Source organism: Dasypus novemcinctus, chromosome 24 (assembly GCF_030445035.2).
Source record: "Dasypus novemcinctus isolate mDasNov1 chromosome 24, mDasNov1.1.hap2, whole genome shotgun sequence".
NCBI classification, from domain to species: domain Eukaryota; kingdom Metazoa; phylum Chordata; class Mammalia; order Cingulata; family Dasypodidae; genus Dasypus; species Dasypus novemcinctus.
The window spans coordinates 62834134-62850563 of NC_080696.1; the positions used below are offsets into that span (position 1 = coordinate 62834134).

The window sequence follows — 16430 nt, forward strand, 5'->3', positions numbered from 1 at the left end:
ACTGGTAAAACAGAATTGCCCTGCCCTGCATCAGGGGCATGTTCCACACTTGGGAGATGGGTGTATTGGGCGGTGGGACCCATTAGCCTCTCTTCAGGGAGAAGCCCGAGTGGCGGGCTGGGTGGGTGGGCAGGGCCTCTGCGGACACTGGGTTGTGCTAAGGGGCTGATATCTGGCCTCCGCCTAACCCGCCAAGCCTCTCACTCTGGCCCTGGGCTCTGGGTGCCTTCCTATATCTCCTTCAACTCAAGCAGGTGCCTCTTCTCATTTGCATGTGCTCCCAGAGCGACCCATCAGAAATCCTTGGGCCTTTCGTTGTCCTTTTCACCCTGGCGCCCACCCACACAGAGATCCTGAAGCTCCCTCTGTTTTTTGGAAATCCCACTTCTAAATGCTCCTTGTTTCAGCATAACCATTTCGTTGCTCTTCCCATACCCAAATCCCAAGAGCAAACTGGGGACTCCGGTGAATGGTGAACAAAACTCAGAGCCAAACAGGAAAAAAATACATAAAATTCAGAAACAACCCCTGAATGCTGAATTAAGACCAAGAGGCCACTCACAGTTCAAGTTCCCACCTGGGCAATGACGCCCCGTGGCTGCCCAGATGGTGATAGTCTATTCTTTCATGCTTGTCATCTGAGCAGCGAGTTGAGGCAGAGGCGTGGGTCACTGATGCCCCTTCTCAAAGGCCTCCGTCCCCAGGGAGGATGTCCCCTGGCGAGCAGGTGTGAGGCTGCAGGGTGCAGTGGAAGTGACCGTCCCCCACCATTCTTTACTGATGTGTCGGAGCGAGAGCAGGGAAGGCTGGTGGGGTGAACTCCAGGCACGGGGTCAGCAGGCCAGCACGGACTTCTCCTTGGAGCGGGGCTGGGTACTTTGCATAAATGCCGCTGCGGAAGCAACGGGGAATGGGGGTGTATTGCCACCACTGGTCAGTATAAATATTTTACAGTGGAGTGACAGGCATTCGTAGGGTATTGGGTGTTTGCAGACAAAGTGCCGCAACTTCAAAGGAACTCACTGCTGGGCCTTGGCCCTCTGTCATGTACAAACAACTTTCTCAAGTCTCCTTTGGCTTGGCAGGACCTGCACGGGGAGATCAGAGCTGGACTCGCAGTGAGGGAGCTGACTTCGTGTTATATGTGTGTGCACGTATGCACGTGCCAGTGTGTCTGCGTGGTGGGGAACTGTTCTCCACGGCGCGGTAAAGATGGGGTGACCTGAAGGGTGATACTCAGGGAACTTAATGAAATCAGGAAAATTTGAGAATGACCTCTGGGGAATTCCCCAATTCAGAGGTAGGGAAAACCTTTGGCACTGGGGTGTTTGTCGGCCAGCTAGAATTAGTAAAATGTTAAATACAAGGAGTCAAGAATTCTCTTGTGCAGGGGCCAAAATAAAATATTATGGTAGACTCCTTGTCCTCTTTATTTTTGGAGAATCTTCCTGTCAATAATTTATGAGGATAGGAGAGAAGGGGTGTTTTGTTTTGTTTTTGATCCTTTTTAAGGGATGCTCAACTTCCCTCTCCTTTCAACTTTCTAATAGCTTGGTACTGATCATTTGAATCCACAGCTGGCTCAGCAGTGGCGTCATCTGGAAGCAGAAGGCCAGAGGGGTTATGAAGGATAAAGACCTAATTTATAGGATTTTACATTGATTCAAGGCTTCGGGACTCTCCAGAAAATGAGTCACCTTTTCTTAATCCTAAATCCCGGACTCCACCCCATTCACATTTCCAGCAGGGGTGTGTGGGAAGCTGGAAGGTTTTTTTAGATACCAGGTAAGGTCCGCTTACCAGATACCCCAGGCTAAACATTACTGTGAATACGTAAGATTGTTGCTGTTTCAAAGAACACGGCTCCTTTTCCACGTTCGTTTCAGGACCAGGGCAGGGGTATGGGGTTGTGGATTGTGGGTTTGATCTCTCCAACTTGAGCTGACCCCATTGAATAGATTGGTCAAGAGAAGTTTCTTCGATACCAGGTCACTGAATATCCCCAGGAGCAAGGCCCTATTTGAAGGAAGACCTTATTGTTCAGACCTCCCTTGTGGGAGACCCCAGCCCCATAAAGGGAAGCAATGCCTGTCACAGCATGAGAACCTTCCCTTGTCAACTGCTCATTAATAAATTCAGGCTCCATTCGAACATCCTCTCTGTTTCTCTCCCCTTCTGTTTACCAGTAACATCCCTCCCTGCTCTTCAGGTTAATTTTCACAATATAACATAAATTGCCAAGTGAAATCACGAATCATGTGCAAGATGTAGAATTTCATGAAGTTGCTGGAAGTAAGTGACCACTTGATTCATGCCCCGGGGCGGAATTAGACCAGAGGTGACAAAGGAAAAGGAGAAAATTAACGAGGACAGTAACTCCAAGAGAATGATGTGAGAGAGGCTTGAGAGAAGCCTTTGGAAAAATTGATGAGGGCCCTATGTTTTATTTTGCTAAAGGCTTCCAAAACAATATACCAGCAATGGGTCAGCTTTCACAATGGGGATCTATTTGGTTGCCAGCTTACAGTTCTGAAGACGTGAAAGTGTCCAAATCAAGGCCTCATCAAGAGATGCCTTCTGTTGACTGGCACATAATGATGTCTCCCTTCAGCTTCTGGCGCCTCTCTCCTGGGCTCTGTGGACTTCATCTTCTTGTTCTTATGGTGTTCTCTTTGCTCCTGTGACTGTCTCTCTGTCTCTGCAACCCTCTTACTCTGTATATTCATCCTGTTTATAAAGGACTCCAGTTAGAGGAGTAAGACCCACGCTGGGCTGTGCCTTACTGAAGAGATCTAATCAAATGGCCCTCATCTGAATCTAGTCTAATCAAAGGGACCCACCTACAACAGATCCAGACCCACAGGAATGGACCAATTTAAGAACATAATTTTTTGGGGTCTGCAAAAGACTCAGATCACCACACCCTATAATATTTTGGTGGGGGAGGGGATGTCTCTCCTGATCTTGCTAGGAAAGTCAATGAAAAGTGAAGAAAAACCCATTGGTCTACCATACCTTTTTTTTTTTTTTTTGGTAAAAGCAAACATCTTGCTCCCATTACCCTTAGGTCAACCTTTGTTCATTTTAACAGTTAGCTCATAGTTGCAACTATAAACTATGAACTGAAAGTTTATTTTTAACTTATTTTTGTAGGTTTACTGGCATACTGCCACAACTTTTAGTTTCATTGTTTTTCTAGATAAATTTTCAATTTATCTTCACTGTTTTCCTCTGTATACTGAGCAATTTTCTCCCCAATGGGAATGGATTCACCTGAAGTTGTCCTTCCCCAGTAGCAATGGTCTCCATTAATCAGGGCCCTGTTTACAAGGCTGGAGGGCCACCTTGCTTTGCATCTGGGTCCTAGCACAGTGTCAGGGGCACAGAAAGTGTTGAAGGAAAAACTGGACAAGCCTAAGTAGGCTTCTTTACCTTGAGCGTCTTTGAGGCTCAGCCTCAGTTGAAAGGACCATCAAAACTGGCCTGCATATCTTCTTTGAGAATGAGCAGGAAAGAATGTCCAAGTTGGAGGTTTTGTTTCTGGTTGTATTTTTGAGATGTATCAGTAGCAGAAGAGCCCAGTGGGTGTGTAGTTTGGACGGCAGTAAGCTCACTGATTCAGTTTTATGGACTCATCTTCACTTAAGCATCATCTTCATATAATGTCACCTCAGTTTTACAGATGAAGCTTCTGGAGAAGGAAACACGGTGACTTGGAACCTTGGAATGTTCACTGCAATATCTTGTCCCAGGGCCCTCTCTTAGGTTACAGTGGGAATTTTACATTTCCAAGGCTAGCTGTCAAAATTATCTTTGAAAATCCTGCAGATCAATCATAAAGGGATGATTTGTGTGTCCAACTTTGAACTGAACAGAAATTCTTATGCACAACCTATCTGATAACCACTGAGGTAAAGGAAAGGAAAAAAAAAATCCATCGGAGCTGCTCTTAGAAGAAACAGCAACTCCTTCCCATGGAGAGAGTGAGTGAGGAATTCTCAAATGTCCCTGCTCCCTGCAAAGTTTACTGCTATTTGGTTTTAGTGTTAAGCCTCGAAACCTGTCAGGACATCTTCAGGGATTGGTTTCTTGTGGTGGGAATTAAGCAAGACAATGGAATTGTGTCTTGGATGGGGTGAGCTTCAAACGTCAGGGTGTTGGTCAAATGTGGTGCTTCCTGTCTCACCTGGACCACCTTGGTCTTTCTGGACATCAGCTAAGGAATTGGGGGTCTGTTCTCAGTTTGGCAATTGCAGTTTGAGCCAGCTGGCCTCGGGTCACCAAAAACTAGCCCTTCCAGCCATGGGGTGATCACCAAGTCTTGTAAAGAATGCTCTTTCCACTCCTCATTTCCCAAGTTTTAGTCTCATTGAGGAAGCAAAACTTTACGGATGTGGATATGTGTACACGTGCGTGTGTTAATTTTCTGTTAGAAAAAGCAATTGGAAAACCCACTCGTCCGTGCAAAGTGAGTGACAGCTCCTGAGCGAAAGCCACTAGTGATTCTCTTTTGTTGTGGTTATACAACTCCTGGTGCGTTTTTCCTGACGAGGTCACTGCTCTGAAATGAATACTTTTCTTTCCAGAGCGTGGGGATGCGGGGGGTGAATGCAACATCCTTGAGTTTTGTTTGTATTTCAAGTGGGACTCTATTCTCTGGGAGCTTGAAGCCCGTCCGCACATGGCCTTATTACCGGTGTCCTGATATCACTGTCATTGACCCTGGGCTGCAAAAAAGAATCTCGTAATTAGGCTTGTCCTGTTTTTTTGTTTATGTGCACATCTCTTCCTCTCTAGCCAATGACATATCAGCTTCTTTTTTCTTTTAATATTGAAATCTCTTGTGTTTGAAGGACCCATTCCATTAACTGAGACCTGTTCCATTTACTCCAATGCTGGAATACATTAAATCATCCCATGGTTTAAAGAGTGCTCTTATATATTTCCTTAGAAACGCATTTTGGGGGACTGAATGGAGAACACTGATGTGGTTGAGGTTAATTATTTGGCCTTTTGCTGCCACTTTGGAAGCTATGCTGCTTCTGTCGGTACACGGACTAAATGGAGCCCAGGAGAGGAGACGAGCGTGGCCCTGCGCCCCGCTGACCCGCCTGAGTCATATTGATTGAGAGAGATGTTTTTATCGAACGATAAGAACTACACGGAGTTTATGGTTTTGCAGTTTCCTGAAGCTAGCGTGGCTTATAACAGTAAACATGGTGAAGTTCGGGGCTGCATTTCCAAAATGGGAGTCTAGAAAACTCCCTCAATACTAAACCTGGAAGGCACTTTCTGTTTTGGAGGCTGCTCTGTGTTTGATCCCTTGACTGACAAGTGATTTTTATCCTCTCAGCAGGGCCCCCTAAACCCAAGCCATTCATGCCCCCACCTTTGGAAATTTTGTGGTCCCAGCACGTCTCCTGTGCGATTCTATACTTATGCTTTCCTTTAAACTTTTCCAAAAATGTCAAATGCATTAATTTTAAAGAGAAATTGTTTATTGCTACTGAAAACGGAAAACCAGTATCACATGCCATTAACAGAACAATTAGAAAATAAGTGCCCTGTAAATAATGCTTTTGAGTAAGTAAATTCTAGCCAGAAACTGTTGTCAGGCAGAAGGCTGTGAGCTTTGGGTATATTCCCTCTGCTAAAATGAGACCTGAAGGGGTTAGGGGACATGGAAGGGACACGAGCACATTGAGCCTTTCTCCTTTCCTTAATCAGGAGGCTTGCACGGTGATGGAGAAGAGCAAGCTCTCGCTCTCCCTGGGGCCTCTGTCCTGCCCATATACTGTTCTTTGTCTTTTCTGCCAGCAGGATCCCTGTTGGCTGGTTTTTCCTAACCTAGTATTGCCTTGACTTCTGGAAGGTCCTCCCTGTTTAGTTTTGAACTCCACACCCAGCTGAGCTGGCTGCAGAGGCTGTGGGATGACCTTTGGGAAAGGCTCTCCTTGAGCCCCCTTGACAGGGAGGTCACATTGGGCTCTGCCCCCCTCTGCTTCTGGGGAGCACCCTACGTTCAGCGCTGCCCCAAGGCGGGGGTGCGGGGCATGGGGCCTGGACACACCTGCACGGCCTCCAGAATGACGTGGTGAGACCACCCAGGTCAGGGTTGGAAAGATCATTCCAGCACTGAGGGGCGGGTGGCCAGGCAGGAGGCAGCTGCCACCCCAGGCTAGGCGGGTTCAGGTTCAAGAGAACCTGGAGAAACTGTTGCTCCACAGAGAGGAATAAAAGATGAATTAGGAGTTATCTTTTTTTTTTGAAAAATAAAATTTAATTAATGTGTTTATCATTCTAAACATAAAGGAGTTTTTAATTACACATGTCACATGAGTGGTGCTTCTTTTAGCAATGTGCACTCTGACCCTCATGCCCGTGCCCAGTTAGGGGTGACTCCTGCAGACCTTTATCTGATGGAGAGGTAAGTGTGGGAAGGCTGTGTGTGTTGAATGTGTCTGCGTCTAATGTAAATCCTCCACTGCCCACTCTCCGGGAGGCTGGCTCGTCTCCCTCAGCAGCGTTTGGAGCAGCTCTGCCCTTGTGCTCTTGCAGAAGTGGGCACGGACCCCTGGGTGGGAGCCCTCGGTTTTCCCAGCCGTTCTCCTGCTAGTGGGTGGCTGGCTCATCTCAAATATGTCACCCCTGTGACACGTCCCTCGGGCTCGCTCTTCACATCTCCTTGGCTGAGGAGAGTTTCTCCAGGCCAGACCCTGAGAAAAGAAACGGCTGGCTCTGAGAGCTGCAGTGCCAAGTTTTAACAGATATTCCAAATCGCTTCCTAACCTGCACTCCCACCAGTAGCATATTAGAGTACCACCCCTTTCCTTGATCTTATTAATTAAAAAAATTTTTTTTTACCCATAAGAGTGTAAAAAATGCTACCTTTCCCAATGGTGAACAGGAGCCCTTTCTCACCCCAAAATTTGTAGCCCATCTACCCTTTCTGTCCAGTGGAGTGTTGGAGTTATCTAGTGGAAAAAGAGCACGGAGGGCTAAGACTTGTTATTTTTGTTTTCCCAAATCATAGACAAGTGAGTTTCTCTAAGTCCACTGGACACAACTGGCTGTTCTCTCTAAATGTTAATAGGCTTGTTCCTTAGCAGAGGCATGGTGGCTCTGCTCGGAGCACAGCAAACCACACAGAACCACTGCCGGACCTCCTCCTCGCCCAGCCAGTTCCTTAGATCTGGGTTGCAGTTTGCAAAAAGGGGTGACTTGATGTGCAGCCTGCTGAGCTCTGAGCATTGCTCGGCCACCTCCGGGAAAGCCTGAGGGGCGGCGGCCTCCCGCCTGCCCAGCGCAGACGGCGGTTCGCCAGGGTTAGCGAAGGGCTGAGCAGCTTCTCCCTTCCTCGTTGGAAACAGAAGCCAGGAGCTGGGCTCCTCAGCCCTCTCTGGCTCAGTGTGGGATTTGGGGACATAGTTCAGACTCCCAGGGTAAAGTGAGGGGGCTCCCAGAGATGCTCCTGCCGATGGATAGCCATGCTGCCCTCTGCACACCTTTGTTATACCCATGCAGACACCAAGCTTCTCGTGTTTTGAAGTGTCAGTGGAGGTGGAAATGTGAACTCGACGTGCCAGTATTAGGAAGGACTCTCCTGGTTGCAAGGAAAAGAACTCAGTTTAAACCAGTGTAGGCAAAAAAGAGAGATTCATTATCCCATGTAATGGAAAGAACGGAGAGAATGGCTTCAGGCTCGGCTGCATCTGGAGGCTCTGATGACGTCATCAGGACTGGTGCTGCTTTCTTTGGGGTTTTGGTCCCCACCCCCCAGGTTGCTGCCCAGTCTTTCTGAGGTCGCATTGCCTTTCATAACTCGAGCCCCAGATGGGATTTCAGTGGCCTGTTGGGGGTCGTGTGTGTCTCTTGAGCCAGGCACTTGGTGTGTGGCCTGCCAGCCCTCAGGGACAGGCTGGGGCCACCTCTGCCATGGCGATTCAGGGTGTGGAGAGGTGGTCCCCCAAAGGTAGCTGTGGTACCAGGACCAACGTGGGGGACACCAGGGAGGTAAAAGGAGAAGGCCTCTTCTCCGCCACACCACGGGAAACCAGTCCTTGGTCTTGATTAAGGGGACTAGGCGTGCATGGGGGGCGGGTGAGCCCCTGGGGACACACGAGGGGGGCAGCGCAGAGAGCAGCAGGGCCTTGTCCTCCTGGCGTTTAGGGAGCCCCCCTTGAGGAGCAGGTCAGCGGTTACACAAGCCTGAGCTGTTCCCAGGCGTGTGCTGCAGCCACGCAGTCGGGGACAGGAAGAGCACGCGAGGGACACAGGATCCCAGGCGCGGGGAGCCGGCCCACTCGTGTCAACATTCCTTACAATGCAAGGCAGGGAGCAGGCCCAGGGGATCAAGCTTCCAAATGAGGGCTCCCGGAGCTGAGAAGGGAGAAGGGGTCCAAAGGCAGGGACCATGAGGGGAGGGGCGGCCCCTGTCCCCACCCGGCCCATCCGCCAGGGAGCCGGCGCCATGAGGGAGACCCAGAGGCTGTCATCGCTCCATCTTCTCGTCTTCCCTTTTCGGATCATAAAGAAGCTCTGCCGCCGCACTAAACTGCTGGAAACGGAGACACGCGGCACTGAACGACTTTACTTATTTATCTAAAATGCTAAGCATTTCTCTTGGCAGCCCTGGGGAGATGGGAGCATGTTCTGAACTCTGATTTCTGCCCCGACAGAACGTGGGAAGGCAAATGGCTGGTACAGGAATTTGGTGGTGGTGGTGGGGGCAGCACCTTGCCTTCAAGAGAGGCTTAAATAGAGCCTTTTAAAAGACGAGTGTGTGTTTACGTTAAAAGCCAAGCACATGCACGCGTACCCCTGGAGCCCCAGCCCTGAAATGGAAACTGTTCTGCTTTTTAAGGACTTCTTTCTGCAAGCGGTTCTCGCCTTTCCGTAGCAGAGTCCAACAAAGCAAGCTTTAGTTTTGTTCCGGGATGTTCACATGTGAAGTGCTGGAGCCAGGAGCTCCAGTAGCTCCAGTAGATTCCAGTACAGTGGAATCAGAGGCTCTCAGGCTGGTGCTCGGCAGGCCTGCATCTAGGGTGCTAAGGGGGTGCGTGAGCGTCACCAAGTTATGCAGAGGACAGGGGCCACCTGGCCACCCTTTCCCTTCCCACCTCCACCTGGTACCTGGTCTCCACGAGGACCCAGGCCCTCTGGGGTTTGGAGGCTGATAAGGCTTTAGGGTTCGTTCTAACTAAGGTATTCGTAGCAAGGTGGGGACTCTCTAGGTGGGCTGAGAGGAGAGGTATCAGGTGACACGCAGACTGACATTAAATGACATAGAATCATGACGAGAAGGTAATTCTCAATACCCTTTGAAGCCTCCTGATTGCGTCATGGAGAAAGTAGCATTTTGATACTAACACGTCTTTAACACCTGCCTAACCTTTTCCTAATCTCTGTTTGCAACAGAGGTTCAGTCTCAATGTCTAACTAGCACGTAGGAGCAGAGTTCGGTTTTCTAGCATCTTTATGTTCACAGGCACCTCCAAAGCCCATGTCACCAGCTTACCCAGGTGTCCCCAACAACACCCACCTGGAAAGCCAAATCTCTCTCGTTGCCATCCTTCAGGCCAAGAGTGGTAGAGGGGAAGGAGTTTTGTTCTTGGATGCAGAAGACTTTTCTGGCTTTTTCTCTGACTAGTTCCTCCAGCAGGTCCCTTCTCTTTGCTTCAGACCCGCTTCTGGGAAGTGGGGGTGCAGGTTTAGAGTCTGCATGTGCCAGGATCCTCGAGCCTGCCTCCTTGCGTAGGGATTGATGAGAGGCTTGAGCTACCCTGGTGATGAATGTGCACACGCCGTGCAAATGAGCAAGTGCTCCACACGCGATGGTGGCTGATGGGCGGCGGGGGAGAGGCCTGAATTTCACCACCCCCAGGAGAGAGGAAAGAGTTGCTGAATGGAAGGGAAGAGCTCATTGGCATTGGGGAGGGGACACAGGTGTGTGCCCCCTGCCCGGCGAGGGGCTGGACTTGATGTGGGAGAGACAGTGGGGTCACATCTGCCTTTACCCCTGGCCTGGAGCCTGGAGAACCTGCTCCACCTGTAAGAACTGCTTCTTGCTTTAGTAGTTAGAGAGTTTTCCTTGGCAGGTTTTTCCTCCTTGAATTTTCAACATGGCCCCGTGGGGTCAGGAGTGGACGTGGTGGGCGTCCTGGCTCCTCAGCCGGAGTCCTGCCCACATTCACTACACTGAGGAACTAAATCCAAGTTCAGTGCCAAGGTTTTTGCTTTGCTGGAACAAACTCTTAAAATGTTGGCTTGCTTATTTCCTTAACTTCCAGAGCTGTGAAAAAGTGTTTTTTGTACCCCCCTCCGCATCGACATTAGCGATCATTTGCAGTCATTTGCAGTCATTTACAGCTCTCCCTCTTGGCTGTGAGGCACCTGTCATGCCGCGAATGGACAAAAGCCATTTTTATAAGTACTCACATTAGAAATTATTAAGTGTTCATTAAGCACCCCCGGGCGCAAAGCACTCTCGGAGATGTTTGTTTCTCAATTTTCCACAATTTCCTTATTTTTTTCCCCCTAGTTAAAGGCAGATTGAAAAGAGGAACTCAACACATTTGAGGCTCTGAATCATAAGTTACCGCGCGACGCCCCCTCGCTTAACTGCTGCTGTTTTCTTTCTGTCTCCTCTCATCTCCTTCCTTATCAATCTGGTAAAAAGTTCTTCTTTCTAACCTCTACTCATGGATTTTGACTTTTGCCTAATTCCTGACTGCGTGCCAGGGAGAAAGGAGTGCAAAAACCCTGACCAGCCCTTGCCCTGGCCAGAGGGGAGGGCAGGATGGAAAAATCGAGAAGGTGGCAAAGAGGCAGCCTTTGTGAGGGGAGAGGCTGGGGCCCGGGTGGCTGGGGCGGCACCTGCACCCTCGGGCACAGTCAGGGCCCAGGAACCCCCCGGGGGCCCCTCCATCTGACTGGCATTAGAGGGTCTCGAAACTGCATCTCTACCTGGACCCTTCTAGAAAGAACCTGAATGCCCACAGCCCCCTCCTGTGTACCGGAACGGCCTCTGATTGTGCGTTTTCCAGAGCAGAGAAAAAGGCTGTTTTTTCCTTTTCTTCTTTTTGACAACTACCTCATATAACCTCAAAAGTTACCCATGAATTTACCAAAACTCTTTCTGAAACTATTTTAACCTCCGGTGAGGGTTAAAAAACAAGCCTGGTGAATTTATTACCCAGAAGACACGAAGCTTTTTATTTGCTGTGAAGGCGTCTTCCAAGCTTCAAGGGCGCCCCCTAGTGGCAACCTGCGAGGAACCAGCCGGCACAGCACCCTTCCCAGGCGGGCGCCCTGGCCGCGGTTCGGGGCTTTGCCTCCCTCCCTCTGGTCTCTGATCTCGCCTGGTGTGTGTCTGGGGGTGGCGTACGCCTCCCTTGCCCCGTGCTCCGAATACCAGGGGACCCCTGGGTGTGAATCTATTTTACGTGCTTAGGAGTTCAGGTGGATGAACTGATGTGCGGACTGAAGCCCAAGGAAGGGAGGGGAGGTTTTTGCAACAAGGATCCTGGTGCAATAGGCTGGATCCCTGGTGAAGAAGAGAGTCTTGTCATTGTCTCAGCCCGCAGACCACCCGGGCTTTACAGGAAGCTTTGTTGCTTGCACGCAAATGCCACCCAGATGTGCAAGAGGAAAAACAGTTCCTGCAAGGGAGGAGACAGGAGCAGCAGGGAGGCGAGGGGAGCAAGGCGAGGGGGAGCAGAGAGTGGGATACAGGAAAGTGAGGCCCAAAACAGGGCCCTGGAGGACCTGCCCAGGGCTCCGGGGCAGGAGGGAGGGAAGCGGAATGGAGGGTTCTGCTGCAGAACGCGGGCTCCCAGGCTCTTGTGCTAGGCAGGGCCCCCGAGCCTTCTGAGACAAGTGGGTGAGAGGCTCCTGTCCTCTCCACGTGGAGTGCCCGGGCTCCTGCAGGGCTGGTCCTGCTTCTGAAAAGCACGTGACGATATCCACAAGCAAATGTCATAAAATAGGGGGGCGCAGAGGGCAGGCCCCGTGGCCACTGCCGGCTGAGCCCACCAGCTCCAGCCTGAGTCCTGGGGCCTGGCGCATGTGTCTCGGCTCGTTTGGACTCGGTTTCCCTACCTGTAAAAGGGAACAATAAGTGCCACCCCCATTTTGTAGGTCTGTTGTGCTGTCGGTTATATGATGTCTGCGTAGTTCAAGGCCGAGCTTCGTACCACTGACGTCCTCACTTGGTGGGGGCTGCTGGCTGCTCGAGCGCATCTGCTCTCCTCACAGCTGGGAGTGACGCAACGTGTCTGTTTCTACACGACAGAGTGAATACACTCAGAGGCACACATCCACTCACACACACCGACACACTAACATACACAGCCACTCTCACCCACGCTCACGTGCAGACACCCATTTACTCACAGACTCACACGTGTCCATAGCCACAGCCAGTCACTCATACATGCCCACCATGCGGACACACACGTACACTCACACACACTCTCACGCACTAACCCTCACACTCACAAACACTCTGGATCCCAACTTTTGCTGACTGCCAGGAGGATGTGGGGGGAAGGAGGGTGCTGGCTGGTTGCCCCACTTCCCATCACCCTCTCACTGGGCCTTTGGAGCCCAGTGCTGAAATCTTTGTGTCTGCAGCGCTTTTGGGGTGGGTGGACTTTGCGGAGGCACGCCCTTCTTCGACCTCCCCCCAGGAGATGACAGGAGGGCACCCACTTTTATTAGAGGCCCAGAGCCTTGGAGGGTGGTGCTGTGGGGCTCCGTGGGGGCTCCCTCTGCTCTGCGCCCCGCCTGCCCCAGCCTCCCACCTGCCCCAGCGCCCCGTCAGCCCAGACCCCTGCCAGCCCTGGCGCTTCGAGGCGCATCGGGGCTTCTCGCCTGTGCTCTTGGGGCATCGCCTTCCAAGCCCGTTTCTCGTATGTACCTAGAGTCTGACACTACTGCACCAGGAGAGAAGACGAGCAGGCAGCTGCCCCCAGGCCGTGCTCTGACATGTCAGTCCCGAGGCCTGGACTGCCGGCTGCCCCGCTACTCCCCGAGCGTCTGACTGCAGTAGATGGTGCTCCTTGAAGGGCAGATCAAGCCCATTGCACTGAGTTCCCATTACCTCCTCAAACCTGGGGCCTTTCAAGGTTCTCCAGGTTCAGCTGAGGAAAACAACAACAGAAATTACATGCTGCAGTGATTGCAGAAATCACTATGGTGAGGCCGTCGGGCAACCAAAGCCGTGCATTCCCATTTATTTTTGTTCAAATGGATTAAATACAATGTTATTGATTTTGAAAAATCCACACATTAATGGTTCAAAAGTAATTGGCTTTATATGTGTTAATATGAAAGCAATTATTTTCCTTTTTAAACTGCTTCCTGGGTCTGTAGATTTTTTCCCCCTCTTCCACTCTGCAGAATACTGAAAGCTGCTAAGTGAAGGGGGAACAGCTCTTCATTTTCACTTATTAATTTCATCTGCTTTATCAACTAAACTATGCTATGTTTTGTCGTATTTAATTTCAATTAATTTCTTTTTTAACTAACATTCCATTACAGAGTCAAGGTGTAAATGCGGGGTTTTTTTTCCCTTCAATTAAGAGATGGGGCATTTTGAATTTGTGTTTTAAGTAATTCTGCATTAAATCCAAGAAAATCCACTTCACCTGGTTCACTCTGAAAGTGCCCTCGCAGGAGGGGTGTTTCTTTTCATTTCTGCTTGCTTGTTTTTGGTCTCACCTCTCCTTGGCTTCCCCCCAGCCGGTTTAGCAAGCCTTGCTGCAGGCCCGACAGCTACTTTGAATGCTGCAGAGGACACAGGGCATATTTCTTCTTTGCTTCTAGTTTTGCCACTCAATAAATTTGAAAAGTCACCAGGCAGTCGTCTGTGTAGTTAGATAAGGAAGAAAATGACGATTTCTCTATTATTTTGCTTAGAAGAATGAGAAACTAGATTAATCAACGTCTGTTAGAAATGCCCCTTTACAGAAAAGACTGGCTTCTTTCATCAAAGTCATGATTTGTGTCTCATATGCAAACATACCAGACAGTTTTCCAGGGCTGGAAGCAGACAATCATGGCTTGAATTTTAAGTCTGTCATTAAGTGAAATTAGGTAAATCCTTAATCCCACCTTTAATATGGCTGGGTAGGTGGTCGGGGTCAGCAGGTATCCAGCCCACCTCCCCATTTCATTCTCTGTAAGAGTCAGGCGAGCGCTTTGGCACAGAGAAGTCTCACTGCTGGGGACTGAAACCCGAGGCAAAAGGGCTTACGTGCAAAAGAGCGCGTGTTTGCTGGTGGGATGAGAAAGCCCCGGGAGGGCCTGGCCGGACACAAAGACCCAGGCGACGACTGTCCCTCTTCGGAGCTGAGCCTGCTTTCCCCTGTGTGGCCTTCATACCTGGGCATGGAGCAGTCTCCAGTGGCTGCTGGCTTGCATCCTATCCACTTAGCAGCGGCACCAGACAGGGAACTTTCCAATCAAAGCACCTGGATCAACTGCAGTTTAACAAGGTGTCACAGGTGTAGCCCTGAGCCTTCTGCTTGATCAGGTTGGGGAGAATGGTGGTAAGTCAGCCAGTTTCTATGGGGATGGGCTGCTCCCTGGAGGGGAGCTGAGCCTGGAGGGACAGCTGCTGGCCATGTAAAGCAACCTGCCCTCGCTTCCTAGGTAGGTAAAGTCAGAGTCGCTCAGACTCAGCAAGTGACCTCTCCAGGCTCCGTGGAGTACTCCACCTTGGCAGTGGGAGCAGATGCTGTTGGTGATAGGCCAGGCACAGGGTGAGGGTGGCCTGGCCTGATGAGAGGCCCAGAGGGGCCTGAGGCTATCCCCCACCTGGCACTTACACTCGCAATGGGCCCAGTGGTGGCCCCAGCCACGGACTAATTGATGTGGCCCTAAGATGTCCCAGCCTTTCTGTCTCTGGGTGGGGATGCTGTGTGATGCTTGTTCACTCTCCAGCCTCCCTGTGGGCTCAGCCTGAGGTTTATGCTTTTTAGAACCCTGCTTTGTCTGATTTCTGCCTGTTTCACCCTCTCTAGGTTTCTCTCCACTTAACACTAGTTAACACTAGTCAAGAACCCAAGACACTAGTTAGCTGTTTCTCACTTATGCTCCAATGTAAGACGAGCCCTACTTTCTCACCACAAAGGTCGAGCAGAGTTTGGGACTAATCTGAAATATAACACTTAAAGATGTAGATAGAGTGATATTTAATTTACTTTTCTAGTGTATTCCCATTTAAATCCTGCATTACATAAAGCATTAGCTTGGTGGTATTTAAGTGTTCTGTTCACATTTCATGAAGCAATTTTATCTGATTTCTCAGCATGCATCTTTGATAGCTGTGTCTTCGTCATCCCTAGAACCATTTTTTTTTGAGTCATCTAATAGACTTTTCCAGAACACAGCATTTTCCCTTTCATCCCAGCTCTTTGAGATTCAGTACTGCTAGAAGCTGAGTATAATACACACCATCATGGAAATTTATCCACAGCCATAAGCACTCATTCACATGACATTAGCAGCACCGTTTTCATTTCTATTATATGTGCCTATTAGCGATTTCCACAAGATAAACATGTCCTATTTTGCTTTTTAAAGCAATCTTTAAGAGACTTGTTTACAACAACATCCAGTGCTTATAATTGTATGCCATATGCCCCGGAATAATGACTAAATTTGTGCTAAAGGTCTCCCCATCATCTGTTTTAAACCAATTTTGTCAGTTGATATCAATGATTGTCCCAAACCAACATGAATTGGCCTCATTTCAGACTAATGCGTCTTCCTACACAGTATTTAGTTATTCAAAATGTGATAATTGAGGGAGTTCCCTAAAAAATCAGGACTTGAGTGGAATTATTGATTTTTCCTGAGGGGTACTTTTTTTGGGGGGGGGGTGAGGGGCTCTGATCCTTAGGCCCTCCAGTGCTCAGAATGAGGATGCTCCACGAGGTCAGCAAAGGGCCACAGAGGGGACCGCCTGGTCCTGCTGGGCTCAGGTGTGACATTTTGAAAATAACATGAAATTTGGCAGGGCATGGAGAAGAAATGCTTTCCTTATTTTAATACAAATAGAGGTAGAAGAAGACCCAATATCTAAATGAAGAGCTCATCAACAGGGGTTTTCGGGACAACTATATTTTCCCACCCACTACTTTAAATAGTCGTTCATTTGAGCCTTCTTTATTAGGAACATCCTTACTTTCAAACTCCAGCTATCTTAATTGCTCCGCCATATTATACTCTACTTGTGATGCCTTGTATTATCTAGTGAGAACCATAATGGGAAGAATCTTTGTAACATCAGTGGGGTGCCTGCCATGTGCTATTAGAGCCTTTCTACTCTCTCCTTTAAATTCTCCAGCAGAGATGTAAATGCTATTACGAGGCCCATTTACAGAAGGATGGAAGTCACACTTCAAGCTAGCGGAGCCCAGGGT

At 49.5% G+C, this 16430-nt stretch overlaps 1 protein-coding gene across 1 annotated transcript in view; it reads left to right on the forward strand.

Annotated features, from left to right (window-relative positions):
* Window positions 1–16430, forward strand: part of ZNF831 (zinc finger protein 831) — a 74328-nt gene that overhangs the window by 25591 nt on the left and 32307 nt on the right. The gene's annotated exons all lie outside the window — the stretch shown is intronic.